Raw genomic sequence first — 19,260 nt, 5'->3', positions numbered from 1 at the left:
ATTTCAGAGATTTTACTGAGTTACAGTTCACAGAAGGAAATAAGTCAATTGAAATAAATGTACTAGGCCCAAATCTATGGATTTCACATGACTGGGGCCACCCACCGGGGAGACAGGCCCAGCCAATCAGGGTTTTCCCCACAAAAGGGCCTTATTAAAGACGGAAATACTCTTTGGTCCCCCTCCCCTCCCCCCCGGGCTGGCGTGATTACATGTGGTCTGCGGTGGTGAGGCCGGTTAGACATACTGACAAATTCTCTAAAACAACATTTGAAGGTGGCTAATAGTAGCGAAATTAACATGAAATTCTCTGGCAACAGCTCTGTTGGACATTCCTGCAGTCAGCATGCCAATTGCACGCTCCCTCAAAACTTGCGTCATCCGTGGTAAAACTGCACATTTTAGAGTGGCCTTTTATTGTCCACAGCACAAGGTGAACCTGTGTAATGATCTTGCTGTTTAATCAGCTTCTTGATATACCACACCTATCTTGGCAATGGAGAAATCCTCACTTACAGGGATGTATACAAATTTGTGCACAACATTTAAGAGAAATAGGGTTTTGTGTGTGTTTGGAACATTTCTGGGATCTTTTATTTCAGCTCATGAAACATGGGACCAACACTTTACATGTTTAGTATATATTTTTGTCCAGTATAGATCAATAAAGTATTCTTCATTCTTCTTTATTGACAGCTCTATTACAGAGAGATCTGGTGCAGTATTTGGCAAGCTTTGTTTTATTGGTGAATGGGAGTTTGTGTGAATGCAGTGCAACCATCTCTGTTGTGGTTCAAGGGCTAATGTCTTGCTTTGTTGAAATAATTTTCAAAGCTTTGCTGGCTTGTATACTCATCAGATTGTTAACAGATAATACCTTTCTAAACCATGTCAGCATTCCCCCAAACAGTGTGAAAGAGTCAGAGGGCCAGTTGGCAGATTGAGTATATTTTCTGTTATTTTAACACCTACTGTGTGTAAAAGCAGTTGTATTCAGACCAACACTTCCATTCAATCATTTTCAGATAAAGGAGAACAACACTGTGGGTTCACCCAAAGAGACAGAACCTGTACTGTATACTAGAGGTAAAACATTACTATGTATTAGAGATAAAACACATGCGACTCCTAATCTTTTCACCTCTCGATTAAAAGCTGCCGTTGATGCTGTTTCAGAGCCATACGGAAGAAGATCATATTAAAGCTCTGAAAACCTACAGTCAACATTGACAGAGCTTTCCCATAATCATTCCCCATTGGGATAGACTGGAACAATAAAGAACAATAACTATTTAAATGACAGCTCCCTATGGGCAGCTCTTCAGATCCATCTAACAGAGAATAACATTGAAGCTAACCTTGAATCTCTGCTGTGAAAAGTAGCATTTTATCTCAAATTTGTTTGAAAGGACTTTGGTTTTTGCACTTGGGGGAATGGGTATTGGACGGTCAAGATCTGATGTATTTTGCACTAAGCTCCAAACAGCACCTAATACAATGTAAGTGAGAGGTTGTTTAGAGTGCTTCATGTCTCTTTTTTCAATGGTGGATGGTCTGTATAGCTTTACCAGGCATAGAGTAGAGGCTGCTGAGTGGTTCATTACCTATTCCTAAAGCCACTACTGAGGTGAAATGCAATGAGCAATAATTATTGGAGATCTTGGAATGCTTGAATGGACTGATGATATTATATCACTAAAACAAAGTTTTTGAAGAGCACACAACTTTCCTATACATTTTTTAAAATAAATCCTGCTTACAGTAATTGCTTTTTACCTATTTCAGAAGCAGTTTTATTAGCCAATAAATAATATCTAATGACTGATTGAACAGTCCTTGTTCTTGGGAGAAAATCTGGTAGGAATAATAACTCTGAAATACCTAATTTATTTTTTACTATTCTTGATGGCTTTTTGTGAAATACAGTTGCCTAGAGAGAGGATCCATATATATGTATTTCTCAGTTGTGACTGGCTAAATGATTTCTTGAAGCGGCTGTAGACTGGTCATTTCATTTTGGCACCTAATAACAGTCAGGTCACAGTGTGCCCTGACTGATCCTCTTTGATATGATCCTCGCACTTTCCCAAGCCCTCTTTCACAGGTGCCAATCATTACCTAGCTAGCACATTTGGTTCCTTGGAAGTTGGGAAAATATGTTTTTGGTTTCACATTGGTCGTGGGAACAAAATAATACGTTTCCTGACCGATAAAATGTAAAGTTTTTTTAAAGTGAAGTAAAAATGTTGCCTGTTCTGGAAACCTTTATTTGTAGGTTGCAGGGAGGTTTTGAGAACGTTTTACTTTGGTGCCTTGAAAGTTTTCCCGGGTGGTTTTTATTCATGCTTTTTATTAATGGAAATTATAGGCTATTTGAAGGTAATTAAATAACATTTTGATAATGTTTTCTGAACGTTACTAAAGTTCTCTTGTGGTTTTTATTGAAAGTTTTCTTAACACTACGAACTATATGGAAAGGTTATTTTGATGTTTTTGAATAACTTAATACTTTCACTGAATGTTTCAATACGACTTTATTAACACTGCTATCTTATTTTGGGTTTAACGTTTTTGAACTCCAAGCACAGATACAGTAGGAAGCATGGACATACATTTGCTTTAGGCATTAGTCATGCAAATGATAATTTTTCTATTTATTGTGACACAGCATCAGTGAGATTCGACCCTAGGGTGTCTTCAGAAACTATTCACACCCCTTGACTTTTTCCATATTGTGTTGTGTTACTAAGTGGGATACAAATGGATTTATTTGTCATTTTTTGTTAATGATCTGCACAAAACACTCAATGAAAAGTGGAAGCAAAATGTGAACATTTGTAAACAATTTATGAAAAGTAAAACACCAATATATCTTGATTACATGCGTATTCAATCCCCCGAGTCAATACATGTTAGAATCACTTTTCTCAGCGATTACAGCTGTGAGTATTTCTGGGTAAGTCGCTAGGAGCTTTGCACACCTGGATTGTTCAATATTTGGTAAGCAACTCTAGTGTATATTTGGCCTTGTGTATTAGGTTATTGTCCTGCTGAGAGGTGAATTAATCTTCCAGTGTTTGGTGGAAAGCAGCATGAACCAGGTTTTCCTCTAGAATTTTGCCTGTGCTTAGCTCCATTCCATTTATTTTTTATCCTGAAAAACTTCCAAGTCCTTAACGATTACAAACACCCATAACATGATGGAGCCACAACTATACTTGAAAATATGGAGAATGGTACTCAGTAATGTATTGGATTTGCCCCAAACATAACACTGTATTCAGGACAATAATTGAATTGCTTTGCCCTATTTTTGGCAGTATTACTTCAGTGCCTTGTTGCAAACAGTATGCATGTTTTTGAATATTTTGTATTCTATACAGGCTTTCCTCTTTTCACTCTGTCAGTTCAGTTAGTATTGTGGAGTAACTACACTGTTGTTGATCCATCCTCAGTTTTCTCTTATCACAGGCATTGTGATTTTAAAGTCACCATTGGCCTCATGGTGAAATGCCTGAGCGGCTTCTTTTCTCTCCAGCAACTGAGTTAGGAAGGACGTCTGTATCTTTGTAGTGACTGGGTGTATTGATACACCATCCAAAGTGTAATTAATGCTAAAAAACATATTCAATGTTTCCTTATTTTATTTTTTTACCCATCTACCAATAGGTATCCTTTGTGAGGCATTGGAAAACCTCCCTGGTCTTTGTGGTTGAATCTGTGTTTAAAATTCACTGCTTGATTGAGGGACCTTACAGATAATTGTATGTGTGGGGTACAGAGATGAGGTAATCATTCAAAATACTATTACTGCACACAGTGAGTCCATGCAACTTATCATGTGACTTGTTAAGCACATTTTTACTCCTGCACTTATTTAGGCTTGCCATAACAAAGGGGTTAAATACTTACTGACTCAAGACATTTCAGCTTTTCATTTTTAATTAATCTGTAACCTTTCGAAAAACATAATTCCACTTTGACATTATGGAGTAGTGTGTGTACGCCAGCAAAAAAAAATCTAGATTTAATTCATTTTAAATTCAGGCTTTAACCTGGTTAACAAGAAAATGTGAAACGAGTCAAGGGGTGTGAATACTTTCTGAAGGCACTGTGTGATCTTCTGTTCTCTATCCCTGGAATTAGTCTAATGCATCACCAGAATGAGGCTAGCATGCCATGTTTTTTTACACATTCAAACAGACCCTATTTCAAAGGAAACAAGCACTTATTAAGATCAAGTCTGGCCATTTAGTGGGCACGGCCAACACACATGAACACACTTTACAAGATAGTGGATGGGAAGAGTTTGGTTGACTCAATGCACTGTATGTTTTTAAACATTTTCTGAACATTAACGTTTTCTTTTGTATTTTATGGAACGTTTTTTTAATGTTCTGAGAACAGAATGTATTTGTATATGTTATTAAATAACATTCTTAGAACATTCTCATGAAAATATTACGAAAGTTTTCTTGTGGTTTTAATGGAAGATTTTTAGAGCTAATTGATTTAATGTGTAGAATTTTTTTTTTTTTAACATTTCCAGAATTTTGCCAACAACTGACATACAAGAGAAACATACATTCTCTGAGCGTTCTGAGAACATTGCTTAAGTAACACAATTTTGGAGAACGTTCCCAGAATGTTGTTAAAATATTACATTAAAAAGAACCACATGGGAACTTGTGTGGAATGTTCTGTGGAAGTACTGAAATTCCTACACAGGAAAATTGTTTCTGAACGTTCTCTGAACTATTTGGTAAGTATTACTAGCCAGAGCCCTTCAACATTACTGCAATAAAAGTCTGTGCCGGCAGCTAACTTGACTGACATACACTATATATACAAAAGTATGTGGACACCCCTTCAAATTTGTGGATTCGGCTATATCAGCCACACCCGTTGCTGACAGGTGTATAAAATCGAGCACACAGCGATGCAATCTCCATAGACAAACATTGGCAGTAGAATGGCCTTATTGAATAGCTCAGTGATTTTCAGTGTGGCACCATCATAGGATGTGACCTTTCCAAAAAGTCCGTTCATCAAATTTCTGCTCAGCCGTGAAGTGGTAGGCCACACAAGCTCACAAAACGGGACCGCTGAGTGCTGAAGCGCGTAGTGCGTAAAAATTGTCTGTCCTCATTTGCAACACTCACTGCAGAAAGCAACGTCAGCACAATAACAGTTTGTCGGGAGCGTTATGAAATGGGTTTCCATGGCCGAGCAGCCGCACACAAGCCTAAGATCACAATGTGCAATGCCACCTTTAGCTGGAGTGGTGTAAAGCTTGCCATCATTGTTTTTGTGGTTGGGGCTAGGCCCCTTAGTTACAGTGAAGGGAAATCTTAATGCTGCATTAAGCAATGACATTCTAGACAATTCTGTGCTTCCAACTTTGTGGCAACAGTTTGGGGAAGGCCCTTTCCTGTTTCAGCATGACAATAGTTTGCCGAGATCGGTGTGAAAGAACTTGACTGGCCTGCACAGAGCCTTCAAATCAAATCAAATCAAATTTATTTATATAGCCCTTCGTACATCAGCTGATATCTCAAAGTGCTGTACAGAAACCCAGCCTAAAACCCCAAACAGCAAGCAATGAAGGTGTAGAAGCACGGTGGCTAGGAAAAACTCCCTAGAAAGGCCAAAACCTAGGAAGAAACCTAGAGAGGAACCAGGCTATGTGGGGTGGCCAGTCCTCTTCTGGCTGTGCCGGGTGGAGATTATAACAGAACATGGCCAAGATGTTCAAATGTTCATAAATGACCAGCATGGTCGAATAATGACCTCAACCCCATCGAACACCTTTGGGATGAATTGGAACACCGACTGCAAGACAGGCCTAATCGCACATCATCAGTGCCCGACATCACTAATGCTCTTTTGGCTGAATGGAAGCAAGTCCCCGCATCAATGTTCCAACATCTAGTGGAAAACCTTCACAGAAGAGTAGAGGCTGTTATAGCATCAAAGGGGGGACCAACTCCATATTAATGCCATGATTTTGGAATGAGATGTTCGACGATCAGATGTCCACATACTCTTGGTCTAGTAACTCTATACTATGCACTACGATCACTACGAACATTACGATCTGCTTCTCTGAATTGACTTGTGAAAGCCTAACACTGTAACATTGTATTTTGTAACTTAGCTAGCTGTGTTTGCAATAAAACACGCTTTCAAATGATGCCCACCTGACCAGATTGCTATTTATAATAGACAGTTTTTGAAATGCGTAAACAACAACAGTAATAGTCAGATGGCGGGATGCAGGGCTGTGCTCCAAACAAAACAGCTACACGTTTGCTTGCTATACTTCCTCAATAGCACAGCCTGGAGAGCTCAAAAAACACCTTATAGTTGAAGACTCTTCTTTGAGTCATAAAAGTGCATTGAAATTACGTAGAAACTGTGCACACTTTGGAGAGGTTTGTGGCCACTTGGAGACACCAGTTAGTCCTCTCACTCAAACACTCATGTTGCTGAATGTACCCAAAATCTGAGTATTTTCAGATTTTGTTATCAACAAATGTGGCAAAAAAGTACAGTAAATTTAAAATGCACATAAAATCAGCAGTTTAATGTTTGGATTCAGTCTTGTGTCAGAATAACTGTTTTGTCCTCACCTTTAGTCTAATAATTTCCCCATAATCTCCAACTGTTCCCTTTTAATTGCTACCATGGTTATGCATATGTTTTTATATTTCTTCTGTAAGGAACATTTCTTTCCATATAGGCCAATTCCCATGAGTGTAAAGGGTTAAAGTAAATACAGTTTTTTGTCAAGTTCCTTAAACTTGATGAGAATGTTCCAACGCCAAAAAACTATCCTGGCCCATTCCCAGAAAGTTGTGGGAAGGTTGTGAACATAGGACAACCACGTTCTCACCAAGCTAAGAAACGATATGGTTCTCAGAATGTTATGTGCTGGCTGGGTATAATCAAGCTTCGTTGGGCCTTTACCCCTAAGCCCCCTCTGGCTCCAGAGCAGAGTCGGGTTCCAGGAGAAGAGTGTTAAATCTGCCCTCATTCAGGGGAAGGAGCTGTTCTCTGACCCTGTGTTTATACCAGGGGCAATCATATCTCCTCTCTGTGTATCATTTCAAAATATATTCACCTCAAAGTGCTCTCACTGTCAAACATTTTACTCCTGTCTATAGGCTGAACCAAACCGGTCACACACTGCTGGCCGACCAAAATGGTTCCAACATCTGAATGAAAAAAGCAGGATGCAATATAGGGATTGCTTTGGGTGTACCTATAATTTAGGATGCTACAGAATGCTTTCTAGTAAACGTATAGAAAGGCAGAAGGAAGAGGCACCCAAATAATAGAACTGATTCAACTGCACAAAATAATATTCTATCTGTCATTAGTGCAATTATTTGGAAATGACATTGGTAATGAAACGACAATGGTCAAATGAGAAGACATGCCTTGCTGTCTTCATGTGATCCACATAATGATGATTCATGATTATTACATGAAATCTTTCTGGACTGCAAGGAGTATGGCCTTTGAGGCTTTGATGGTGTGCCATTGTTTCCACCAGTTTACGTTCATTTTTGTTATAACATATAACCACTGAAAAAAATGGTTATGTCTGAGGATTTAATGCATGTATTGCACTGTTTGCATTGTCAGTATTACTCTTTCTAGTGATCTATAGGCCCCTGGAGCTGCATTAGATGTTGAGGAAGGAAGAGCTAAACCTCTGTTGTGCCTCTAATCTTTGATTGAATCCAGGGTAGGCTTCTCTGCCTCTCCACTGACATGCCTGGCCATGGAGCACAAGGCCAGAGCAGTCGTGCCAAGCCAGGGAGATGGAGAGATTGAGCAGTGAGAGCAAATGTCGATGTAGAGCATGGCTCTTGCAATGCCAAGGTTGTGGGTTTGATTCCTACAGGCGGCCAGTATGAAAAAGTATGCACTTCCTTAAAGTCGCTCTGGATAAGAGCATCTGCTAAATGTCAAATGTAAATAAAAACGGATAAAAAACAGAAACGCAAACAGATTGACTTTGGTAAGAGGGCACTTTTAAAGTCCTCCCGAGTGATTGTTCCAAAGCACCGTTTTTTCCCCCTTCAGGACACCCCAGAGATGTGAAGTGTAAGGTTATAGTATGGCCCAGTGCTCTATATTAATGGTGACTTTGGCTCACCTAATACAGATTCTCAGGGTTATAGCCCCCGGGTGCCTGCTGAGCAGAATGCGAAAGCAAGAACAGACGATCCCTCTCCCCATCCCCTCCCTGGTCACCAGGGCCCACAAGCCCTCGCTCAAGGTTACAGCCCATACAGCCTGGCAGCAATGAAGCCATCAGCACTGATTCTAAATGATATCCCGGACTGGCCAGCACTTAACATATTCTCTTTCTCTTCCACTCCTTCTTTAAACTCCTGATTATCCCCTTTTCATGTTCAGATTGTAATGCATGATCAGAGGGGAGGCTGCAGTTCCCGCTGCGAGGAGTAAAAAGCAAGGTTATAATCAAGGGGTCCCTCTTAAGGAGTGAACTGTGTATCGGATGTTGGGTATGTCAGTGGGTTTTGAGCTTAAGTAATTCTGAGCTCAAGCGTTGCTCAGTGTAACGTCTTAAATGGCAGGAAGGCAGGCCTCCATAAGCATGTCTTACACACACAATGCACAAAGTTTCTTAGGAAACTGGCTTACATCAACCTATTTCAGGATGACATATGCTCTAGAATGTGTAACCTGTGAAAAGAAGCCATCTACCCAGGGCTGTTAAATGACAGCTCCAGGGGACACTGACACTTTTTTGTTATTCCATCCTCATTGCTCATGTAGATTCCACTAATGCTCACTTGACGAGTAAAAATGTTATTCTAATGATGGTCGATGGAGCAGGTTTTTGCAGGTAGTTGTTATGGAAACTGCAGCTGCAGCTTAACTGCAGTAAGCTTCCTCTCCTACCTTCCCCTCTTCTTCTCCTGCTCTCCTCCTCTCCGTTTTGTGTGATGAACACTGCCTGGTGGAGTCCTTACCAGAGTGGACATTAGTTAATAGTTAAGGACAGAGCTATGATATGCTGAGAGTATTCATGGAGATGGCAGTGAGAAAGTGTCCAGGATCGGTGATGTTGAGTGTTGTGGTAAAATGAGGAGTGAGGAGGGATTTATTTTGAGAGCCTTAATTCCTGTGCTAGTCAATGTTTTCATGCCTTGGTGGCTTCCATCATCCACGTTGGCATATTTAATTCCCACATTCCTTATTTCCACTGCAGGAAAAGAAAATGTGAACATATTATTTTGTCATTTTAACAGGTCTCTGCACTGGGCGTGCACACTGGTTGATTCAACGTTGTTTCCATGTCATTTCAAAGAAATTACATTGAATCAAGGTGGAATAGATGTTGAATTGACGTCTGTGCGAAGTTTGTTGTTTGAGACTTCTCCTTGGCTGTATGCCTATCAGTGTCAGGGTGAAATGGTTGAGCAGATATGAGCGCAGAACCTATGAAATGGGAAAGGGCTAAGTGAAATGGGACAAATTGGGGATTTTGAGGCAATTCCCTCCCTGACTGTTATTTTTGTGATTGAACATTCATCATGATGTGGAGGTGCTAGATGAGGAGCAGACATGGGGTCAAATTCCATTATGACCATCCCCAAGGAAGTGTTGAGATTGTGACATCAACTCTTTAATTCCATATCCTTCAGGAGCAAGTAGGCTAGAGCAAATAACCAGTCATATAGGCAAGAGCAAAGCAAACAACCAGTCATCTAGGCAAGAGCAAAGCAAACAACCAGTCATGTAGGCAAGAGCAAAGCAAACAACCAGTCATATAGGCAAGAGCAAAGCAAACAACCAGTCATGTAGGCAAGAGCAAAGCAAACAACCAGTCATATAGGCAAGATCAAAGCAAACAACCAGTCATATAGGCAAGATCAAAGCAAACAACCAGTCATATAGGCAAGATCAAAGCAAACAACCAGTCATGTAGGCAAGAGCAAAGCAAACAACCAGTCATATAAGCAAGATCAAAGCAAACAACCAGTCATATAGGCAAGAGCAAAGCAAACAACCAGTCATATAGGCAAGATCAAAGCAAACAACCAGTCATATAGGCAAGATCAAAGCAAACAACCAGTCATATAGGCAAGATCAAAGCAAACAACCAGTCATGTAGGCAAGAGCAAAGCAAACAACCAGTCATATAAGCAAGATCAAAGCAAACAACCAGTCATATAGGCAAGAGCAAAGCAAACAACCAGTCATGTAGGCAAGAGCAAAGCAAACAACCAGTCATATAGGCAAGATCAAAGCAAACAACCAGTCATATAGGCAAGAGCAAAGCAAACAACCAGTCATGTAGGCAAGAGCAAAGCAAACAACCAGTCATATAGGCAAGATCAAAGCAAACAACCAGTCATATAGGCAAGATCAAAGCAAACAACCAGTCATATAGGCAAGATCAAAGCAAACAACCAGTCATATAGGCAAGAGCAAAGCAAACAACCAGTCATATAGGCAAGAGCAAAGCAAACAACCAGTCATATAGGCAAGATCAAAGCAAACAACCAGTCATATAGGCAAGATCAAAGCAAACAACCAGTCATATAGGCAAGAGCAAAGCAAACAACCAGTCATATAGGCAAGATCAAAGCAAACAACCAGTCATATAGGCAAGAGCAAAGCAAACAACCAGTCATATAGGCAAGAGCAAAGCAAACAACCAGTCATATAGGCAAGAGCAAAGCAAACATCCAGTCATATAGGCAAGAGCATAGCAAACAACCAGTCATGTAGGCAAGATCAAAGCAAACAACCAGTCATATAGGCAAGAGCAAAGCAAACAACCAGTCATATAGGCAAGATCAAAGCAAACAACCACTATGACTAGTGACAAGGACATGGATGTCATAGAAATAAAAAGGATTGAATACACTGTGTTTCTTTAACTATAAGGATTAAGTTCATCTAAAGCTTAAACTATTTATTTGTGGAGTAAATTGACATTTATTTATTTCCTTTCCTCCGTTTTTAATTTGTTGATAATGGTTTGTGTCATAACTAATGATAAAACATACTAATTCACATCCCCTGCCTTACACTTGATATAATAGCATCCTAACAGCTGTGGAGCTAATTAACACATTTGGAAAGTTTCCGAGAACAATAGTGGGCACAATCGGCAGCATCACTAGTCATTAGCCATAGCTTGCCATCTCTGGATGAGTTCCTGCTTGAGGCTGAATGTGCTTCGTTGGCACTTCGTCTATTGATGACTTTTGAACTTCAGCTGGTTAAACTAGAATGATGTCAGTAAAGGTCTGGGAGCAGACAAAGATAACACATTACAATGACCCCATTCTTGTTTCCATAGATACCGAATGATAGGGTACAGTTATTATATATTATATCATTGGCGTCACTTAAGGCACAGCACGTTCTAAACCGAAGTTGGATGATTACAAACTCAAACATATTAGTATCTAATACTGTAACAACCAATCAAAATGCATAGGTTTGTTGTTGAGCCAAAACTGTGGTGACTGTTTGACTTCTTCTTTTTATCAATATGAAATGTTTGACTATTTCAGCTTTTGTTGTTTCAGAGTTAATGTGAATGTTTCAAGAAAAACAGGAGTGGTTTTTGCAGTGGGCTTTTGTTTTATGTACAGGATATTATGGTAGTGTAACAATTAACATAACATATGTTACATTAGGGCTTAATCTACAGTAACGTCTATGATGATTAATGAGAAATGTAAGAAGTATTTTAGGTTATATTTTTACGAGATAGCTTTCAGATGACATTTAAGTGCTACTCCATCCCAAGTCCACATCTCACCTGCTGTCTTGCTGATCAAAAGTATGGATGTACATGGATGAAATACATAACATAAGTTCATATCGAACCAATGTGATATCTTTTTTTAAAGTGTTGTTTTAGAACACTCTGCTGTACTTGACCAGAACACAAGAACAGGGGAGTAGCTCTCATATTGGATGTTTTGACCAGGAATTGTTGAAGTGAAAGAGTTCCTCTGCTGACAGGTGCTCCTGAATATTCATTCGCAGTGAGCCCTTACCGATTCTAATCACTGTCAATATGTGCACACTTTGCAACTGTCAACCGTTCAGAAACAAAATATGTCCCTGCCCCAACTGCTTATGGATATTTGTGATGCAGGTACCAGAACAGAGAGTGCTCTTCAACTGAGCTTTGTGTGTAGGAGGTACAGTGAGGTCACTTGAGAACTCTGAAGCACCCAGCTCACATGCCTCAGCAATACACTGGTGGAGCATACTGTCAATCATTACAAATCTTCCCCTTTTCCCACACAAACTCAGTTGTACTACAGTCTGTCATGTAGTAGCTTGGTAAGAATGGGTCTTAATCTCTGTAGTATTTTCTTAATAACCTAGGCCTAAATGAATTTACATTTTTCGAGAAGACTCAAACTGGAGTTTATTGGCATTTCTTACGGACTGTATTTACAATCAAGTGTAAGATAAACTGTATCTTGGCAGATTTGGGGATTTAGCGTGCCGCATCTGTAGAAAGGATTAGAGCATGCTTGCTGGTTTAAACAGTGGTCTTGGCACAGCACTGAGGCCTGTGTTGTATCATGAACTGGGACGAGAGAAGGTCAGAGCTAATGCCAGTCCCAGGGCCGACTGATTCATCACTCTTATCACAGTTTAACCCTCTTTCACTGCATCTTGATTGGTCACTCTTATGTGGAACATCACTTCAACCCTGGAGCAAAGGCTTTATCTATGATTCCTTATCATCTTCAACTCCACCTCTCTATCTCTCACACTCTCGCTCCCTCGCCCGCTCTCTTATTCTTTGTCTCCTGTTTCCCTGTCGGTTTCCCCTTCCTCCTACTCACCTGATATGAGAAACGTGTAGAAGGCCTCACCCAGTCACTCAGCAGGCTGTAACAGCAAGACATCTGGTCAAAACACAGAATGACACATCCACACTTTACTCAGTTGACATAATTCATGATTTGATCACTTTTCTATAAAATGTGGAATGTTTTTCAGAGGCATCCCACACACTATCTGGAGATAATCAACACTTTCAATCAGTGAAAGACAAGTAATTTGACTTTACACTGCATGATGTAAGATGGTTTATCACTAATTGTCAGTGATACACATAGGATGGCATCATGACAGCAATGTTACATTTAGTGCTGTTACTAAAACAACTGTACAGGATCATTTCAAATGGGCCTACTTGGCATGGTACTTATTCAAACTTAGTTTGAAATACTGTATATTATGATAGCATCTTATGGCCTTTATATAAATCATTTGCAGTGATTAAAGTAATGTAAGTAATATGGTTGTTTTCTACATTTCTGTGTTGTCAATTGGCCCCACAGAGTGCAGAATGAAGGATGTTGAAGAAGTCTATACGGAACCACACTTGTCCTTGAAGGTTCTCCTCCTCTTCCTCCTCCTCATTATTTCATACGAGTCAAACAGTGTTTGTTAAATTTGACTGAGGTACATAAAGAAGCGTGGGTTCCCTCTGCAAATATTGACCTGAATGAGGAACGTGTAAGACGTTTAGAGTGCTTCTGAGAAAGGCTGAACATTAACAGTGAAAATGGAATATGAATCTGTACGTTATCTAGAATTGATTTATTTTATATGTGCATTTTATTCATAATTTTGAACTTGTCTTTTAAGTGTAATATAGAGTATAATAATCCTCTAGAGTATGACCTTTCCTCACACAGGAAGCAGCGCAGGTCCTAATCCAGGCACTGATCACCACCCGTCTGGACTGCTGCAACTCTCTGTTGGCTGGGCTCCCCGCTTGTGCCATTAAACCCCTGCAACTTTTCCAGAATGCCGCAGCCCTTCTGGTGTTCAACTTTCCCAAGTTCTCCCATGTCACCCTGCTCCTCCGCACACTCCACTGGCTTCCAGTCAAAGCTCGCATCCACTACAAGACCATGGTGCTTACCTACGGAGCAGCAAGAGGAACTGCCCCTCTCTACCTTCAAGCTAAGCTCAAACCCTACACCCCAACCCAATCACTTTATTCTGCCACCTCTGGTCTCTTGGCCATCCCACCCATACGGGAGGTCAACTGAAGATGTGTCTTTTCCAACTAGCATTGACTTTGCTGATAACTTATTTATTGAGGAGAAAATGTTCTCACTACGACTGAAATATGTGTTTGTCTCACCTAGCTATCTGAAGATGAATGCACTGTAAGCAACTGTAAGTTGCTTGGATAAGAGTGTCTGCTAAATGACTCAAATGTAAAACATGTAAAAATGTCTAAGGTTCACGTTGCACTGACAAACTGTGCTACAATATTTTCAGTAAGATTTAAGGGAAAATTCGCCAGGCGTCTCCTGGTGAGTCGTTTTAGGAGGAACAAAGTGGACATGAACTCAAAGGTGCCGGTAATCATTGAGTCCATCAAAGGCCCTGAGCACTGAGCACTGTCAGGGAGCCCTGGATGCTCCAGTCCCTCCGTGTGCTGTGCCCCCCCCACCCCCCCTACCCTCTGCCACCACACAGGGTAATAGCTTCCAGGAGCGGGCTGCACACGCGCGCCCCACTGGGCACGGCCACCCACTTCCCTCAGTGGGTCTGACCCCTGACCCCTGCCCTCCTGCTGTTCCTGCTCCCATTACACCTCTGTACTTTACTCTCACTGCTGCCTTCTTCATCTCCCCTCACACTCAGATATTAACAACACATTTCTGGGAACACCTTGAAGTCAGAGGTGGCAGAGTTTTTGGGCAGAGGATAGAGATCTGGAGAAGACTATTTTTGTTGTATTCTTGTTCAAGTCACATATTGTTATTTACAGTGTTGTCTAATGGAATTGCATTAGCAAGCATCTGTTTCTATGAGATAATCTGTGGGTAGACAGTGTTTAAGTTTCAGCATGGTCCTGCTGATGGCAGATTACAACTATAAAATATTTTTTTCCCAGTGCCCATGGCACAGAAAGGCATTGGAAATAAAAGCATAGGTATTCCTGCTATTACATGCCTTCACATATAACACAGCCTGAGATCAAAGTTATCAACACATTACAGTCTCAGCCACGTCAATAATCGAATACATGTCCTTTTTGTGAGCAATGAAAATAACCAGCACCTTATGCATAAGTAATGCCAGAATAAGGCATTGTATGAAAGGGCCGGTCCGGTTTTCAGCGAGACCCATTCCCATTAGTTCCAGAGGCGAGTCACAGCTTACATCGCCTTATGTTTCCTCCGTGTTGTCATTCTCAGCATATTTTATAATGGATTAACATATTTCCTTCGTACACAGGAAAACCCTGATAATGAGAGTTATCGTTCTTTATAATTTGCACCACTGATGATAATGGACTTCATTATGTCCCTCTTCCACTAAGCTGTCACCCTGAACACATTTAAATTAGCCAGCCCAGAACAGATCTTAAACCAAGATTATTCTTTCATTCAAGTCGCCATTTGGAGCCATTTTGATTCCTTTTAATACAGCGCCTTTTCACTCCAGTGAGCAGCAGCCCTGTTTATTTGACTGTCACAACATTATAAATCACTGGCAGCTTTCGAAGCAGTGACCAGAGGGGAGAAAAGTCACCTACAGACAGACAGGGGAATGTAGCGGTGCAAAGGCAAGCTCACTGACTAGGAACAGGGCAAGATGGAGTCTTGACCAAGGGCCCAGGGAGTCAGTGACGGGGACCATACTGTGCCTTATTCAATGAAGATAATGAATGATATTGGATACATAATTAAGGGCACTGTGTCTTGTGATGTTGAGTTTCTTTTGCCCTGGCCTCAGGATGGAACCATGCAAACTTGAAAACAGTGAGGAATACAGTTGGGTGATGGGAGGCAGTCTTACCCAAAGTAATTGTATTACACATATTATTTGGTGGAAGGTTATTCATTCTGACATGGTTTTATTTTTAATTTGTTGAATGTGGATAGTTGTACAGGAAGTTGCACAGTGTTCTTGTTAGGCCAAACACTATTATTGTGACAATCCTCTAACTTGTGTGGTATCACATTATTACTGTTCTATTGTATTGTTGAACCGGTTTCTGCTCACCTGTTTTGGCCACACTACTAGGTTCTGAGGATGTCTGCGAGGCTGTGCCTGTGGGAAGCATGTTAACTGTTGTATTGACTGATGGAAAGGCTCCAGGCTGCTATCCCTGGAAAGGTGTAATTTGTGAAGCTCGGGAGCCTGCAGCATCTGCATTAACACCTTGGCTGTGGCGTCTCCCAGGGCCCAGGAGCCGAGGACAGTGCCTTCCCTTCACACCTCGTTACTCCTGTTCCCTCCCCTGACCTTCCCCTGCCTGCAGGCACAGTGCACACACCCCTGGAGACAGCAGACCAATCAGGACCTCTGCTCTGAATGAGTCTGTACAACCCCCACCCAAACACACTCACTGTCGCTGTCATACTCTCCATCTCAGAATGGGCTTATTGTCGCCAGAACCCATCATTGTCCTCTCGTCATTGACCTCTTGTATCAGGCAAAAGTGGTTTACTTTACGTTTGGTTCTGAATGGTTTCCAATGTGACCTTGCAGAGCGCCAGGCAACACCAAGGCCTTAAGACAAAAGTGTTGCATTTCATGTTGGTTATTGAAAGATTGTTACCTGAATGCTAAGTAATGGTCGATCATTTCAGACGACCGGTTCAGACTAGATTGCCTTGAATGAGCCAGGCCTCGGGGAAGGAAAAACGAGTCATCCAGGTGGAAAGGAAAAAGGTGGAAGGCAAGTTTGCTGTGTTTTGTCTCTGCTGCTCCTGGCCTGAAACCTGGATGTTCACCTTGACTGGGTCATTCTTTTTGGCACAGTCTGTCTGAGTCACCTGGCACTCTGAGACAGAGGGACTCAGAACAATTACATTTAGTCTTCATGAAGTGACGACACCAGGGCTGCTAAAAGTCACCATAAATGTAACTGTGATGCTCCGGCTCAGTCTCAGAGGTCACACTTAGTTAAGATACAAGGATTTTGGTCACATAAGAGTAATTGAAGAGAACCTCAGCTCTGGATATTAATGACAGTCACACACACACTCGTATTTTCTTGGATTAAAGGTCCAATAACATCACAGTATTATTAACTCAAATCTACACACTAATAACAGCCTTGATAACACAACTTCAGCTCCAATCATACCCATGTTCCTCTGTTCCAGACCCCTATTCCTCCACCGTTTCCAGAACAAAACACAGGCCTACTGCGAGACACGGAGCCGTGAGAAACATGTACATGAGCCGTCTAGTCCGGCATTGTCCTCATCCCCTTCTTCCACCTTCCAACCTGGGAACACTGCGTCCAGACCTGACGACGGAGGAGGAGGGGATCAGGCCTGTCTGCCTAGGTGTGTGTGTGTGTGTGGGGAGCCCAGCCGGAAGACTGGGAGAGTGGCGAGCAGAGAAAAAACCTGTTAATTGGTCCAGTCTGGCTGGCCCCTGTCAGAGGAGGCCTTTCATGGCCTTTTCATGGCTTCCTCCTGGGAGAGCAGAGGAGGAGACTGCCGGCCCGTAATGAGGCACCGTACCTGGCTGCAGAAGGGGGACTCACGAGGGTCACTTGTGGGCAATTAGGAAGAAATAATGAGAGCTCTCTTTCTCTCTCTCTGTCTCCCCCTTCCTGCAACACACATTTGAGAGAGGAGCGGGTGTTCATCAGACAACTTTTAGGGGATCCCGTGAGAGTGTGGCTCTAAGCTGGGAAGATAAAGTGGCATTGCAGGAAATGATCCAAAATGTGTCATCAACAGAAACTGATGTGTGTCTCTGGCAAGCACGGATAGATACATACAGTGACACAAGTACATATATATCGTCCTAAGTTTATACTCTTTAATATGTGCTTGTGTTATGTATGCTTGTCGAAGACGATGAACTTAAGACGGAGTTATCGTGACATACATGCTCATGACACCACCCATCCCAAAGGAGCTGGAGACGATAGATTTGATGAGCACCCCTGGTGCGTTCACATCACTACTTTCTCCGAGCCGAACCCAATTTATCCCCAACCCAAGAAGTAAAAGGGATGAGGTGTGAGAGTGCCTCAATACTAAGCCGAGGTGTATGCCACAGTGTCCATTATCCCCGTCTGGGACTTCCTGCTTTTCATGCAGCTCATGAGTTTCTTCCTGACTGACAGCATCTGTCTGGAGAGAGATTTTCCACTTCTCTGACAGAGATTGATGCCTCGCCTGTCCCCAGCTGTAATACCACTCAATATCCACTGCACTTAATATCCAAATGGCAGCAAATCAAAATCACCTTCAGTCTGAGACACGGGGGTGAAACACCACGGCTAAGTAATGCACCATATTTACATGCATACAGCCAATTCCTTTTAGGGGCGGGAGGTGATCAAGCATTTACATACAGGCAGGGGGTTATCCGTATGGAAGTCTATGCACACCACCAGAGTAATGGTGAAGTATACAGGAACACCTTAACAGGCTATGATTGTTCCTGCTTTTTTACTGGTGACATCAGCCAAGGAAATGGATGAATAAACAAATTGAAATGGCACAGAAGGCTGAGCAGTAGAGAGCTCTACTTGTACTTTAAGATGACATTTCTCATGCATTGGAATTAGAGGGAACATTTTCACGTTTGAACAAAGGCGTGTGAACGGTTCCTGTTTGTTCTCGCTGATTTAACAGAGCATTAAACCCAGACAGAACCATCGTGTTGGATTGAATTTTTGCTCTGCCTTTGCAGTTCAAATAGTGTGTGTAACATCAAAATGTGCCAGTCCCAGAAAGTGAACCCATCGGCTGGGCGTATGCTCCTCCTCCCCCTACCACTGATGATTGTCACTGATCCCTTCTCTCTTCTCTTGCCAGTGCAGTTCATATAGTTGCTGAAAAATGTCCTCTTTGCTCATTCATGTGCTCTTTTAGAAAACTTGTGAATTATTGGCGGCCATGTAACAGTGTGGTGATGTATTTTGTACAACCTGGCCCACTCCAGGACATGTTGCACATTACACATTTTAGAAGTATAACGACACAATCTGTGTTTTATTTCTGTGTGTTTGTTGTCAAACAGAATGAAGCATTGATGGCTCTGGCACTGAGTTGTGTGATATTGCTGGAAATGTGAAGTCAGACCCTGCTGTTGTGCCATTGAGAAGGAACATAACCACTATGGCGCCAGTGAAAATCCCTGCACTGTAAAAGCCCCATCTGTAGGCATGGAAAGACAGAATGTGTGTAAGGCTGTAAAAAATGAATGTGAGGTTTGTAAGATGGCCAA

This window comes from Oncorhynchus keta, chromosome 5, assembly GCF_023373465.1.
Source record: "Oncorhynchus keta strain PuntledgeMale-10-30-2019 chromosome 5, Oket_V2, whole genome shotgun sequence".
NCBI classification, from domain to species: Eukaryota; Metazoa; Chordata; class Actinopteri; order Salmoniformes; family Salmonidae; genus Oncorhynchus; species Oncorhynchus keta.
Note: the sequence above shows the minus strand (reverse complement) of the source record.